This window comes from Crotalus tigris, unplaced genomic scaffold (genome assembly GCF_016545835.1).
Source record: "Crotalus tigris isolate CLP2741 ecotype Arizona unplaced genomic scaffold, ASM1654583v1 scf7180000018940.2059657, whole genome shotgun sequence".
Lineage (NCBI taxonomy): Eukaryota > Metazoa > Chordata > Lepidosauria > Squamata > Viperidae > Crotalus > Crotalus tigris.
In genome coordinates this window covers 1823236-1835818 of record NW_024097284.1, presented here as the reverse complement: position 1 = coordinate 1835818, position 12583 = coordinate 1823236, and the positions used below count along the sequence as shown (strand labels likewise).

At 39.7% G+C, this 12583-nt stretch overlaps 1 long non-coding RNA gene across 2 annotated transcripts; it reads right to left on the bottom strand.

Annotated features, from left to right (window-relative positions):
- Positions 1-7841: 7841 nt before the first annotated feature.
- Positions 7842-12478, bottom strand: LOC120314500. 2 transcript variants are annotated; one of them, XR_005558462.1, is made up of 3 exons: positions 12091-12478; positions 10792-10903; positions 7842-8555 (listed from the first exon to the last, which is right to left on the bottom strand). It is a non-coding gene; the product is annotated as an uncharacterized LOC120314500 (long non-coding RNA). The 2 variants fall into 2 exon arrangements; XR_005558461.1 differs by lacking the exon at positions 7842-8555 and having other exon boundaries at positions 10730-10903; positions 12091-12475.
- Between the last annotated feature and the right edge of the window lie 105 nt (positions 12479-12583).

Here is a 12583-nt window from a genome sequence, read left to right as displayed (position 1 = left end):
GTAAAAATGATTATAATTCACATTTTTCAGTGCGGTTGCAACTTTGAATGGTCACTAAATGAATGGCTGCAAGACAAGGACTACCTGTACTTATGAAAGTAATAAAGGTGGGATTAAAAAAAACCCTAATAAATAGAAATAAAATCAGATATATTTTTTTGCTTCCAAAGTACACAACAAAAATTGGGTTCGGATTATCTACAGACACCAGCACAGATTTTTTTTTAAAAAAATCACAATTTTTAAATAATAGCATAAAAGTTTACTGCTTTTTATCCTTTTTTGCATACCTTTCTGTGGGCTGGCAATCATCATTTCTGGAAATTGCCAATTCAAGCTAAAATTATTAGCAGAATGGAGAAGATTAACATTTTGTTATTGCCACAAAATTTGAGGTACATGAAAAGCAAGTTAGTAAATGGAAGAAAAGGAAAACTATTTGTTCAACTGGTTACAATTTTGCAGGCCAGTTTATCTATGATAGGCTTATCTCTGAGTATATACAATAATTCAACACATTTAAACCCTAATCAAACCACATACAGTTTAACATGGTATGCAAAGTAAGTCATTTTAATCATTAAAAGATAGCATGGAAGGTTTTGAATTCTTTCTTTGTAGTATACCAGGGGTGGGGAACCTTGGCTCTTTTATGACTTGTGGACTTCAACTCCCAGAATTCCTGAGCCAGCCACGATTCTAGGAACATTATGCTTAAAAAAATTACACATTTTCAGAAAAAGGAAGAATACTGTAAATTTGGAAGAACATGGCCTCTGGGCCCTTTGCAACATGAAATCCCTCCCTATTCAACAATATTCAATGACAAATCTCCAGATTTTGATGCTGTGATTTTGGTTTTTCACACTTGTCAGAGACAAATCAAAAATTTGCACTATAAGCAACTGTGGCTTTTCAAAATATGAAGAAGAAATAAAAACAGCTTTAGTTGCTCCTGTAATGTTAATATGTCATCACTGGATCCTTGTGGCCCTCCAAAACTTTAAAAAATATTGTTGTTTGTCTATTAAAATCTCTGTAGCAACTGAATATTTATTAATTTACATGTGGTATGTAAACTAATAAGATGTCATCTTGTGGCTATGAGCTGTAATTGCAAGGAGAGAATAGAATAAAATAGAATAGAATAACAGAGTTGGAAAGGATCTTGTAGGTAGGTCATCTAATCCAGGGCTTTTCAACCTTTTCACAGATTGTATCACTTCTAGGACATGACAATATTTCAGTACCACTTGTGCTTAGCAAAGTGTCAAAAACTTGATGACTAAAAAAAGGGGGATTTGGGGTTTTACTGATTAGATTCATTTGTTGTTATAGAAATGGCTAGTTTATAATATTAGGGAAAACTAAAAAGTTGAGGTTCAATGTTAATGCTTCCTTCTATGCAACAGAGGAAATATGTTCTTTTTCCCTTCTCCCTCTCACTTTTCCCCTTTTTCCTCCCCACTGTATCCTACTATTTGCTTTTGTATTTTTGTATTTTATTCTATAATCTAATAAAATGTTACAAACTGTAGAAAAATGTAAAAAAGGACCAGTTTTAATTTCTTTGGTGGCTGTTCCTTTGCTGAATCACTTTCCCTTTGCACTGACAAATGTATGATGAATTTATCCATGTTTATTAATATGCACCAATACCAGCTAGCTCAGGGGTCTCAAACTTGGCACTTTTAAAACTTGTGGACCAACGTCCAGAATTCCCCAGCTATCATGGCTGGTTGAGGAATTCTGATAGTTGAAGTCCATACGTCTTAAAAGTTGCTAAGTTTGTAGACCCCTGAGCTAGCTGTTTGGCCCTTCTTCCTCTCTCCCTCTCCTCGTCTTCCTCCCTGCCTTCTGAGCTCTCCTTCCACGGTGTAGTAAGAATGCACCCCCCAGTCCCTTCCCTGTATCCTTAAAGACACAGGAATCAAGCACAAAGCAAGAAAGGTTCACAAAAGCCTCCCAGAATAAAGAAACACTAAACTCAGGGAGGGGGTGTGTTCTTTAACCTGCCTCAGGCGTGTCTCAGTTTAAACAATGTAGCAAAGGCTCAGCCATTGTGAAAAGTAATAACCTTAAATTAAGCCTGTTGCTAAAAGCCATAGACAGACTCAAGATAAGGGGGTAAAACTAATTACATTTGTTTAAAGGAATTAAACACGTTGGACTCATTGATAGCCTTTGTGAAACAGATTAAAATATTCCAATAACCAAAAGATACAAACTGAGCCTCTGAATTACAAAACGCTGTAAAAATTGTATAAAAATCCTTATGGTAATCCATTCAAGCTAGCAGTTGACCAGGAACCCACTGGCTTCCGAAATAAACCCAACTCCTTTCCGACATGCTTGCCTTCCAGCTTTTCATTTCATCAGCGCTGATTGCATTCTCCTGGCTGGAGAAAATGAACCAGCAGACCTTTTCTTCTTCCCTGTCTCTTTTTCCTCCCTGCCTCCCAAGCTCTCCTTCCACAGCTTCTTCTCCATCCTCTTTTCTTTCCCTGTTGTCTTTTTTTCCCTTTCCCGCCAAAACCACCTTCTTTTATATCGTCTCCTCTCCTCCCCCCTCCTTTTTCTTCAGTTCACCTCCAGCTCCATGCTGCACCTACACCATTTCTGACTGATGGCAGTTCAGTCTCTTTTTGAAAGCTTCCAGTGAAGAAGCTCCCAAACTTCTGAAGGCAATCTGTTCCATTGGTTGATTATTCTCTGTGTCAGAAAATTTCTCCTTATTTCTAGGCTGAATCTCTCCTTAATCAGTTTCTATCCATTATTCCTTGTCTGGCCTTCAGGTGCTTTGGAAAATAGGTTGATCCCCTCCTCACTGTGACAGCCCCTCAAATATTGGAACATTCTATCATGTCTCCCCTGGTCCTTCTCTTCACTAACTAGTCATGCTCAGTTCCTGTAATCATTCTTCATGTGTTTTAGCCTTCAGACACTTAATCATCTTTGTTGCTCTGTAAAAATTAAAATCTCTTTTGATATTTACGTGCCAAGTATCAAAATAACTGGTTGATCTTGGCAGACTGATTAAATGTCATCAATTAAATGTCAGTTCTTAGCAACCACATAGCTAGATTGTCTTCCATAAAACTTGTTCCTAACCAGGTCTTTCAACAGTATACTCACTCATTGCCATCCTTAACTCCATTTTCATCCTCTTTTCTTTTGTTCCATATTTTACAGTGTTAGAGCCTTTCCTAGGTCTTCACATAATGTGTCTGAAGTATAATAATTGGAGCCTGATCCTTTGTGGATTGAGTAACAATTCTGAACTGATTTCTTCAGTTGTTTTCTTAATTTTCCATTGTACTCTCAGGAGTTTTTGCCAACACCAAATTTCAAAAGCATCAATAAGCAGCTACCCTGATTCTTCCAAGTCCAAATTTTGCTTCCATAGATTATGACAGGGAATAATATGACTTGTACTATTCTGATTTTTTTAGGCTGCTCCACCAAGTGCTTATCTGTTCCATAATTCCTGAATGATTCCTCATTACTGTTGATGGTTGATCCTAAAAAGCAAAAGCTATCCAATGCTTCAACATCTTCATTGTCATTGATACACTGGCGATTGTATCTACTGTCATTATTTTGGCCATCTTTACACATAATATCAGCCCCATTTTTTTTCCACTGTACTCCCCCAGCTTTCATTACAGTATTACAATTTGCAGATCAGTATATATTTAACTATCAGAGTAATGATAATAACATAGTACAGATTATTAATATTTGTTCCTCTGGTTTTAAAACAATACTCCTCTTCTTCCAATCAAGCTTCCTTCAATGTATAGGTTGGCTAATTAAAGACAGCATGGACTCATTCTCTTGCTGGCTGGAGCAGTCTGCTTTACTATTTTTCATCTGGAATATGTATTTTTGTCCTGAGTCTAAGGTTTACACAAGGATAAGAAGATATTATGGAATTCTAATTTTCCTAGAATATTCCATAGCTCAAAGTGATTGACACAATTTAAGGCCTTATTATAATCAGTAGAACATATACTCACTTCTTTTTTATACTCTTTGGCTTTTTCAACTGTGCATACCAACACTGATGTCTCTTGTTCCCTTTCTAAAACCAGCTTGAATATTTGGCAGCATCTTTTCCATGCAGGATTCTAAACTGCATTGAATGACCCTACACATTATTTTATTAGCCTGTGAAATAAGGAAATTGTATGATAACTTTTGCACTCTATTACATACCCTTTTTTCGATATTAATTGTTATATCTACCAGAGTATATTGTTCTCCAATTTTGCTGGTTAGGTTAGCATTTTTGCCAATTATTTTTATGTTGCTTGCCATATTTTTATATACATTCTACCAATTGCTCTATTTTTCTACTTGATAATGATCAGAATATTGATCTAATTTCATGTCCTAACACAGAAATTCTTCTACAGAAGGGATAGCTTCTAAGCAGATATCTTGGATGTTGACATCCTTCGTATAGAAAATTTCATAAACTAATCTTTTCATCTTTGTATGATCTTCTCTGAATCAGTTATCATTTGTCCACTAGTATTTTTAGCATATCATTTTAACTTTGAAACTATCCTCTGAATTTGGAAATCTTTTAAAAGACATTCCTTGTTTTTTCATCCATTCATTTACTTATTTGTATCCTGCCTTTATTATTTTTTAATTCAAGACAATGAACATATCCAACACACTTTCCTCCTCTTAGTTTCCCCGTAACAACATCCCTGTGAGGTGGGTTGGGCTGAGAGTGAGGGAACCAAAGTTGCCCAGCTGGTTTTCATGGCTTAGGCACATCTATCTTCATCTTCTCTGATCACAGTCATTATTTCAGGTCTTTATTTAACCAAAGTTTGCTGCATAATTGTTGAGGGCAATATGCTGATTCTGTAAACCGCTTAGAGAGGGCTGTACAGCGCTATGAAGTGGTATATAAGTCTAAGTGCTATTGCTATAAACCATAATTTCTGAATGCATGCAAATTACTAAGAATGAATCACAATTTACAAATAATTGCTGGAATCATACTACACACTAAATGAAGGCCCAAGAAATCACATTATGCTTGGCACGATTCATGAGCCTAGCACAGGGGTAGGCAACCTTGACTCTTTTATAACTCATGGACTTCAACTCCCAGAATTCCTGAGCCAGCTGGCTCAGGAATTCTGGGAGTTGAAGTCCACGAATCATAAAAGAGCCAAGGTTGCCTACCCCTGTCCTAGCAGGTATATTACATACAGCTTATTAAACTGAAACCAAATCATTGATATTACGGCTAGTTTCAAGCTTCTTTAGTCATTGTGAAGGATAGTAACAATATAAATTATTGACATATTTTTTTTTTAAAACCACATTTAGGATCCTAAAGCAAGAACATCACAAGGGAATTTTTAGCAAAGTATCTGAATTGTGCTAGAAATTGTTTTCATTGTGTTGCCCAGGCTGCAGCTTCATAATTGGCAAACAGTCATTTTTAGGATGGAAGTCTTGATTACAAAATCTCACCATCTGGTTTTCTTATGGTTTCGTACAGATTTGATTTTCATACAGAAAGAACATCAAAGGGATTGTGACAGTACATTCTGTTTAAAGGCTCTTCAAGAAACTTCCACTTCTCTCCTGCAGAAGTCACTTGCAAAAATGCCAATTAATGGCAATTGTAAAACTGGTTCTATTATGTAAAATAGATCTAGATGTACTCCCCTACAGGTTGCAGTTTCAAAAGCAGGATGGATGGGAAAGATTAATCAACTTATACACCATATGGAAATGTAATGGTATAAAGTTGTCAGCTTGAAATTGGATCCTAGAGACAATGAGTCTTTAACAGTGGACTGAGCCTTTAGCAATCAAAAGTGAATAATATTTGTCATAGAATACTAGGATGTAAGTGCAGGAAGAGGTAACAAAGATCATCTAGTTCAGTGGTAGCGAACCTATGGCACGTGTGCCAGAGGCGGCACTCAGAGTCATCTCTGTAGGCAGCCCCGTCTCCCCCTGCAGCCCCCTCCTCTCCAGAAGCCCCCCCCTGGAGAAGAGTCGCCCCCTGGTGTGGCCTGCATGGAGCAACGCAGCCAAGGACACAGCCGGGCAGCAGGGACAAGACTCCGCCCTCATGTTCCATAGTGTGCAGATGATGCTGCAGCGTGTGGGCGGAGGGCATGGCTGCCATGGGGCTGCAGGGCTGCCTGATCTGCTACCATGGGCCATTGAGGCAGTGGGCGGGTAGAGCAGGGGGTGGGCGGGGGCAGAGCAGTCAGGGCAGGAGGCAGAGTGGGGGTCGGGTTTGGGCACTCGGTCTCTAAAAGATTCATCATCACTGATCTAGTTCAATCCCATGCTTAGTACTGGAATTTGGTACTACAGCAAATTTGACAGACAGCCACCCAGCCTTTGCTTAAAAGATTCCAGCACCACTTTCCACTGCTGAGCAATTTTTACCATTATTTTTCTTATCCAGCCAAGCTCAATTTCTTTGTAATTTCCTTATATTTTGTTTTGTCTTCTGGGCAATATTTAAACAATTCTCCATTTTTTTTACAAGGCAGAGTTTCAGTTACTTTATAATAGTATCATACTGTATCTCTATAGCCTTTTCTTCTCTATATTAAATATAGGTGCGTAGTCCTTGACTTACAACAGTTCATTCAGGGATCATTAAAAATTACAATGGCACTGAAAAAAATGATTCATGACCATTTTTCACATTTATGACCATTGCAGCATCCCCATGGTCACACGATTGACATTTAGCTGCTTGCCAACTGATTCAAATTTACGGCGGTGGCAGTGTCCCGGGACCATGTGATCACCTTTTGCAACCTTCTGACAAGTCAATGGGAAGACCACATCCACTTGACAACTGTGTTACTAATTTAACAACTGCAGTGATTCACTTAACAACTGTGGTAAGAAAAGTCATAAATTGAGTTAAAACTCACTTAGCAAATTTAGCAAAATAAATTTTGGGTTCAATTGTGGTAATAGGTTGAGGACTACCTATATAACAAATATCTCCAATTGTTCCTTGTATGTTTTTTTTTTTTTAATCCCAGACCCCTTATCATTTTAGTTGTTATCCTTTGGACACACTTTCACTTTCTTAAAATGCAATGCCCAGAACAGCATCTAATGTTCTATATGTTTTTGATCAACCGAGGATTTCTTAATCCTGAAATTCATTTTGAAAGAGTTTAGGGTAATTTTTTATTATTTTATTTTATTTCATTTTTTATTATTTTGCAATTGCAACCAGTGGTTTACTCATTCTCAGCCTGTGATCTATGAAAGCAACTAGATATTTTTTGCATGTTGTGCTGTCCACTAAATTCTATCATTCTACATTTATGCCTTTGGGTTTTTTTTCCTAGCCAAATATGGACTTCACATTTGTCCCCTTCTGAAATTCATCTTACGCGTCTCTTGTTTTGTCAAATTAATTCAAGTCATTTATAAATATGTTAACTAGCAGAAGTGGAGCCCTGTAGAACACTATTTGAGTCTGATACAGAACTACTTATCTACTACATACTCACTGGGTAACACTGTTCAACTAATTCAGTGTAATGCACTTTTTGTTATTTCTCAGAATCTTATGGTAAATTCCATTGAATGTTTTAATGACATCAAGGTTCCTTATGACCAGTGCATTCCAATGGTTAATTAAACTGGTCACTAGATTGGTTTGGCATAGTTTATTCTTGATAAATGATGGTTTATTTTTGATAAATCCATGCAACCTCTGCCAAGCAACACATCATTATTTGGCATTTGCAAACTGTTGTTCCAGAATTTTACCTGGTATGTTTTGTTGGTTTCACAAATCGGACCAAGTTATACCTTGGTTGGTATTTTGGGAAGGAGAAATTTATTTTGTAATTCCAGTCTGCTTGTGATCCATTGAAATTATGTGCATGGAGAAGCTGAATTTAAGTCAGAAAACACACAGCAATATTTACATGGTATTTGGCAATCCTGACATTGCAATTTTCTACACTCTACATTTTAATTAAACTAAAATATTAATCTCCTTGTTTAATCCTGGAACAATGCTGATGAGAACTTTCATTGAGCCATATTTAATGGTCTTTCCTCTCAAAGGGTATAAAGAAGAAAATTGTTATGGAAAGGAAACATTTTGATAAGTTTAGAATAATGAAAGAAGAGGATGCTGGGAGATTGGAGCTGATTTTAGAGTTCTAAGCTTCTACAACCAAGTATAAAATATTGAATTGTGTGTTTTTTCTCCATCAATTTCTCATTTTTTTCTTACTTCTGGTAAAGAAAATAATTAAAGATGTAATGGGAAAACACTGGAGCTTATAAATGAAAGACACCAGCATTTGCATCCTCCCACTTTGCTAGCAGCCAAATAAAATTCTGTCAAGCAAAGGGAATCCAAGTAAATGACTCATCTGAAAGCATCCATAAACTAACACAGTTTACAAGTGGAAGATGCCATTTGGATCCTTCACACCATTCCATAAATGAGGCAAGCATGACTGCATAATAAAAACTTCATCTAATATCAGTCTGTCCAGAAACTTTTCAACATGTTCCTGAAAAGTAAACAAAAATATTTGTGTAACTTGGATGAGATAACCATCGCTCAACTTTTGTTCCTGGCTACTTCTATGTATATAATTTGGCAATAAAGCATGACTAGAAAGCCACAATGCTACTACTCACATTACATGCTAAAATAAAACAACAAATCATACTAGAGCCCTTTCTCACCTGCAATTAACCATAAAGAATACTCTCACTCCTTGTTTCATGACCAATACACACATTTGCAACCAAATTTTGTGTGCCTGACTATAATACACACCAGAGTAAGAGCAACACTGGCACAAATGAATGAGAAAATGTTGTTGTGTGAGAGGCAGCAACTGATGATCTTCACAGTCTGTCTGTCTGTCTGTCTCTATGTGTGTGTGTGTTATGTTCACTTAGTGCAGTGGTTCTCAACCTTCCTAATGCCATGACCCTTTAATACAGTTCCTCATGTTGTGGTGATCCCCAACCCTAATGGCTCTCCAAGCGCGCACCGACGCCGCCCACTCATCCGCAGCGCCCGGGGCTCAGCACGCCTCGCTTGTCCTCATCTCACTTCCAAAGGTTGCCGGCCTGCCCAGCTCCAGCTGGCCGGGGAGAGGGGGCAGGAAGGCCGCTCCGCTGGCTCTGCCCAGCCTGGTTGGAGAAGTGCCCAGGTGGGGAGAGGGAGAGAGAGAGACCGCACGAGAGAGAGAGAGAGTCAAGAGGGCAACAGCGCCGGCAGAGCTTAGTTCAGCCTCCTCCGTGGAAAGGGCCGCGAAGCAGCGCAGCCTCCCTTAGGAGATGCTCGATGGAAACGAATCAGGTGCTGCAATGGCCCCCACCTTGAAGCCGTGCAAAGACGGATAGAGGAACGGTGTCTCAGTTCCTAAGACCATCAGAAATATATGTTTTCCGATGGTCTTAGGCGACCCCTGTGAAAGGGTCATTCGACCCCCCAAAGGGGTCACGACCCATAGATTGAGAACCGCTGACTTAGTGCCATTTCATTTAACAAACTGATTGTTGAAATGAACTCAGTCACTAAATGAAGAGTGGGTGTATGTCATGGTAATTATTTTTATTTGCTAAATTAGTCTTCCACCCAACCTGGGCAGCTAATTCCCAGTCTAAGAAAATAGCAAGGGTGTGTGTGTGTGTGTGTGTGTGTGTGTGTATCAAATTACTAAGCCCATTAGGCTAACTATCTGTCAAGACCATTGTGATTCAACCTGGTACAGGTAAACTGTCTTCCTGTTGTCTAGTGATGTGGAGAAGACAAGGAAAGAATAGTTTTCTTCCCCTGCCTGGGGAAAGAGAATACTGGGACTGACAGCAAAATCTATACTAGTTTGGCAAATACCCCAATTTTGTGTAAACTGGGATTTACACAAAACCCTGGACATAATGTGCTTTATTCCAATCCAGTTATTTGGTTTCACATTAAATACTAATTAATTACTTCCTGTCTCAATTACTGCAATATGCTCTACATGGGACTGCCCTGGAATGTGTCTGGTAGCTTCAGTTGGTTCAAAATATGGTAGCCCACATGGTTTTCTGCAAATCTAGATTTGCACATGTGGGAGTGTCTTAGTTGCTGATTTGCTTCTGGGTCCAATTCAAGGTGTTACGTATCACCTTTAAAGTCCTATATCAGACATATCAAACACAAGGCCCGGGGGCCGGATGCGGCCCGCGAAGTGGTTTCATGTGGCCCGCGAAGCCATCCTGGAAACAGTGAGGGAACGGTCCCCACTGCCTTGGCCCTGGCCCAGGCCGGACGGGAGCCAATGTACAATTTTGTGGTGGCCATCTATGCTGAAACGCATTCAGTCTTAGCTCCACAAGGCCGTCTAGAAACAGCGAGGAACCAGCCCCTGCCGCGTTGGCCCCATCCCCTGGGTGCATGCTGGGGAGGTGTCTCCTTTGTGAGGACTGAAGAAATGGACCATGCCTTGGCACTTGCCCTGGTCCCACCCCCTTCTGCCAGAGACCGACAGTTCTGTTGCACTCCTGCCCAGGCCCCCACAGGCACCCTTGATGCGAATTGAGCTGGCCATGTCCACCCACTGGCCACACCCACTCCATCCACGCCCATCCAGTAGGCCGCATCCACCCTGACCACACCCCCCCCGAGGGCAACCACAATGCTGATGCGGCCCTCAATGAAATTGAGTTTGACACCCCTGTCCTATATGGTCTTGGGCGGGCTATTTAAAGGACCATTTTTTTCTAGATCAAATCTGCCAGTCACACCAGAGCCAAAAGAAAGGGATGTTTTGGGTCTTCTCTTCCAAGGAGGTCAATCTAGTGGTACCAAGAAGAAGGGCCTTCTCTGTGGTAGTTCTCGTCCTGAGGAATATCATCCCTAGAGAAATAAGATTGACACCATCTTAACACTCTTTCAAAAAGCCTGAAGACATGATTCATGATCCCAGGGTAATAGGGAGCCCATCAAGTGATTGATTTGATTGTTGTTGCCGGGGGTTGTTGGGTTTGTATTGGGGTTTTATTTCTGTAAGCTGCCTGTATTCACTGAGAGTAAATTGGGTGGTCATATAAATTTAATAAATATTTTTTTATGGAGATTGCCAGCCATAAATATAGGCAGGTACATCCATCATACTTAGTCAAAAGTTCACTGTTTATGATTAGGCACACTGGGGGTGTATCAGAATCCTGCAGGAAGTCTTTAATGTGAATTTTATTATTACTGTTACTATTGTAATTATGGATCATAACATGATATTGCTAAATATGCAACAAACATGAGGCTTGGGTGGCTTTATAACAAAAATTGATCTTAGGGTTTTGTAATTTCTAATGGAAGTCATATTGTAGATCCCTGGCTATACAATGATTTTCAAAAACTTTGAATAATTAAATTGTGAGCCAGCATAAAGGAAGAAGTTAGAAACTGCTTCACTATACTCAAATTTGGCTTGTAGGGGTGATAGATGCTCCACCGTTTGCACTTAATTAGCTGGGCAATATCATATTTCTCCATTTATGTCCACGGCATTCCCTTCCTCTCATCCCCAGTCCATGAATGAAATACAGGTAGTCTTCAACTTATGACCACAATTGTGTCTAAAATTTCTGTTGCCAAGCAAGACAGTTAAGTGAATCTTGCCCCATTTTATGACCTTTCTTGCCACAGTTATTAAGTGAATCACTGAACTTATTAAGTTAGTAACACGGTTGTTTAGTGAATTTGGATTCCTCTTTGACGTTGCTTGTCGGAACTGAGCACAAAAGATGATTACATGACCTTGGAACACTGCACTGTCATAAATATGAGTCAGTTGCCAAGCAACTGTGTGACCATGGGGATGCTGCAATGGTCAAAAGTGTGAAAAATGGTCATGTAACCTTTTTCAGTGCTGTTGTGATTTCAAACAGTCACTATGTGAACTGTTATAAGTCGAGGACTACCTGTATCTGTAAATCATTCTCACCTTGGTGCATGCCAGTGATTAGGAAAAAAGATTGTATGGTACTGGCATTCTGCAACAAGGACAAGAAATTTTATGATGCTATATAATTTTTGCTTACTTGGAGATGGGAATGCAGCGTCCCATCTCTGTGTGAAAAGTAGTTTTGGTAGAATCGAGTCAAGCAGTCCGTAACCCATATTCTGTACTTCAACAGGTGGAAACGCAGCCTTTGAAACTTATTCCACATACGATGCTTAAACAAAATCTGTTCACCAAGCACCAGTCACATACGGCCGTTTAACTACCGAGGCGCTACCCTTGGTCCTATTTCCTAGCAAGCAGCATTCTCTGGAGAAAAATGCTCATTTAAAAAAAAAAAAGAATCAGGAGCAGCGCTGGACACGTCTTTTACCGAAACGTCTTTCCGCCTTGGTTCGGGCTCAACCAAAAGCGGAATTCGGGGCGAGCGCCTGAGGAGCAAAAGAGCCTTCTCCAGCCACGCACGTGACTACATCTCCCGACGTACCGCGCGGCTGCCTCTTCCGGGAGAAACAGGAGGGGAGGGGGAGGAGAGAGAGTGAGAAGGAGAGAGAGAGAGAGAGAGAGAGAGA